Source organism: Microtus ochrogaster, unplaced genomic scaffold, assembly GCF_000317375.1.
Source record: "Microtus ochrogaster isolate Prairie Vole_2 unplaced genomic scaffold, MicOch1.0 UNK41, whole genome shotgun sequence".
Classification (NCBI taxonomy): Eukaryota; Metazoa; Chordata; class Mammalia; order Rodentia; family Cricetidae; genus Microtus; species Microtus ochrogaster.
The window spans coordinates 2723395-2726878 of NW_004949139.1; the positions used below are offsets into that span (position 1 = coordinate 2723395).

The following is a 3484-nucleotide window of genomic DNA, read 5'->3' on the forward strand; positions in this document are numbered from 1 at the left end:
CAATTTTTATTATATAATTTATACCTTCATGAGAACTTGAGTGTTTAGTGTACATATACACTGATGCTCATATTTATATAAAGGTGAACAGATAAAAGAGAAACACTAGAAAGGCTGATGATGTGAAGGCTGTGTTGAATGTCACTGGAGAGAGTATAAAAAACTTAGTGGAGATATTTAAAGATGAGTCATAAAACTGTAAATCTTCAATTGGAATATGGCTGAAAGATCAAAGTGGAGTGGACGTTAAAGTTCACCCCCAGGAAAGGTACAAAAATCTAATGAACTAGTTAGACTAATTTTCTTATGCTTTTGAGACTATTTTGCGTGCTATAAAATTATTAGAAAGGTTAAGCAGATTATAGGAGTTACTAACTTATTCAGTTTTTATATAGGAAATAAATCCATAATATATGTTTATTTTTTTAAATTTCTTTTTAGTTGAGTACTTGGAAAATTAATTAAAGATGTCTGCAGTTGAGACTTACTGGGAAAGAGAAAGGCAGTTTTCGTCAATGAAGTGCCACTGTATATCATATACACTCTGCTTCTTCATAGGTCCCTGAACCCCAGTGGGAGGGTTCTGATGAAGACATCCCATTTGGACCAGACTGACTGTTCCAAAGTCTCCTACTCTCTGTGTTATTCCCATTTTCTCCATTAGGGATTTTTCCTGACATTGGCTGAGTGAGATACTGATCTATGTGTGCAGCAAAATGTCATCGAGTTGTCTTTAGCACAACGGCTCTCAACCATCCTGCTGCTGTGACCCTTTCCCATGCTGTGGTGACCCCCCAACCAACCATAAAATTGTTTCGTTGCTGCTTCTTAACTGTAATTTTGCTACTATTATGAATCATAATGTGAATGTATGTTATGCTGGATATTGCATTTACAACCCCTGAGAAAGGGTCATTCTACCCCAAAGGAGTTAAGACCCACATGATGAGAACCACTGTTTTAGTAGAACAGTAGTATTTGATTTTCCCCTAGGTCCATGGCCTATTTAGTCTCAGGTTCCTGGGCATTCCTGTATTTTGAAAAATAAATTTAGTTTAAAAATAAGTTTAGGTTCAAAAAAGACGTTTAGAGACAATGAGCGTTCCTACTAAACACCCATTTCTCTGAGCAGTAGTGTGTTTGTATCAGTGAAGGACACTTTACACATCAAGATGCCAAGGTGAACTCATTAGTGCTTATCACTCAGAATTCTCTTTGTGTGTGTGTATATGTATGTGTTTAACCTAATACCCCTTTTTATATCAGAATTATATCCAAGCATTGGCAGTACATTTAATTGCTACATTGTGTTTAGATTCTCCTGGCTAAGACTTTTCCCTGCTCTCATGTTTTGTTACTGAATGTACAGCTTTCTGTTGTTCATTTTTGTTTTTAAAATTATTTCTTTTATTTATTGATATCATAAAATAATTACACAATTCACCATTCTCTTACCTCTCTTCAAACCCTTTGATATACCCACCCTTGTTTTCTTTTAAATTCATGCCACCATTTTTGTTAATTCCTGTTGTATACATTTATATTCATAAATACACGAATGTAACCTCAGTCTGTGTAGTGTTATTTCTATGTATGTTTTTTAGGTCTGACCATTAATATTGGTTTTTAAAACAGGGTCTTCTATAGTTCAGCCTAGCCTCAGGTTTTCTATACCTAAAGATGGCCTTGAACGCTAATCCTTTTGCTTCTACCTCCCAAGTACTGGGACCCCAGGAATATACTATCATTTTCTTTCTCTTTTTCATTTCTCCTTTTTAATTGATTTTATTGAGCTCTACATTTTTCTCTGCTTCCCTCCTTGCTGCTCCACTCCACATCAACCCTCTCCAAGGTCCCCATGCTCCCAATTTATTCAGAAGATCTTATCATTTTCTTTTTTAAATTGATTTTTATTGAGCTCTACATTTTTCTCTGATCCCCTTCCTGTCTCTCCTCTCCCTCTTTAAACCATCCCCCCAAGGTTCCCATGCTCCCAATTTACTCAGGAGATCTTGTCCTTTTATACTTCCCATGTAGATTAGATCTATGTAAGTCTCTCTTAGTGTCTTCATTGTTGTCTAAGTTCTCTGGAATTGTGATTTGTGGGCTGGTTTTCTTTGCTTTATGTTTAAAAACCACTTATGAGTGAGTACATGTGATAATTGTCTTTTTGGTCAGGGTTACCTTACTCAAAATAATGTTTTCTAGCTCCATCCATTTTCCTGCAAAATTCAAGATGTCTTTATTTTTTTTCTGCTGTGTAGTACTCCATTGTGTAAATGTACCACATTTTCCTTATTCATTCTTTGGTTGAGGGACATTTAGGTTGTTTCCAGGTTCTGGCTATGACAAAGAATGCTGCTATGAATATAGTTGAGCACATGTCCTTGTGGCACGATTGAGCATCCTTTGGATATATACCCTAAAGTGGTATTATTGGATCCTGAAGAAGGTTGTTTTCTAATTTTCTGAGAAATTGCCTCATTGACATCCAAAGGAGCTGTCGCAGCTTGCACTCCCACAAGCAATGCAGGAGTGTTCTCTTTTCCCCACAACCTCTCCAGCATAAGTTGTCATTAGTGTTTTTGGTCTTGGTTATTCTTACAGGTGTAAGATGGACTCTCAGAGTTGTTTTGATTTGCATTTCTCTGATGACTAAGGACATTGAACGTTTTCTTAAGTGTCTTTCAGCCATTTTAGATTCCTCTGTTGAGAGTTCTCTGTTTATGTCTATACTCCATATTTTATTGGATTATGTGTTTTTTAATGTAAAAACACTTATGAAAACACACGTGACCATTTACAAATGATAAACTATAAGCAATCAGAAGTGTTTCGTTCTTTCTCTATTTTTATTTATTTTTCCATTCAAAAATTTACACTTCCTCCCCTCCACCCATTTTCTTGAGTTCTTTGTATATTTTGGCGATCAGAACTTTGTCTGACGTGGGGTTAGTGAAGATCTTTTACCATTCTGTAGGCTGTTTTTTTTGTTTTGTTGACTGTGTCCTTTGCTTTACAGAAGCTTTTCAGTTTCAGGAGGTCCCATTTAGTAATTGTTTCTCTAAGCGTCTGTACTGCTGGGGTTATAGCTAGGAAGTGGTCTCCTGTACCATTGTGTTAAAGTGTACTTCCCACTTTCTTTTCTATGATGTTCATTGTGGCTGGCTTTATGTTGAGGTCTTTGATCCATTTGGACTTGAGTTTTGTGCATGGTGATAGATATGGGTCTATTTTTATTTTTCTATATGTTGATATCCAGTTATGCCCGCACCATTTGTTAAATATGCTTTCTTTTTTTCCATTTGATATTTTTTGCTTCTTTGTAAAAAATCAGGTGTTTGAAGGTGTGGATTAATATCCAGGTCTTCTATTCAGTTCCATTGGTCCATTTCCCTCCCCCTCCCCCGATCAAGTCCCTCTCCCTCATCAGCTTGAAGAGCCATCAGGGTTCCCTGACCTGTGGGAAGTCCAAGGACCACCC

General features: G+C 36.6%; 1 protein-coding gene across 1 annotated transcript in view; it reads left to right on the forward strand.

Annotated features, from left to right (window-relative positions):
- Positions 1-3484, forward strand: part of LOC101988602 (olfactory receptor 51F2-like) — an 11815-nt gene that overhangs the window by 1495 nt on the left and 6836 nt on the right. The window lies entirely within an intron of this gene.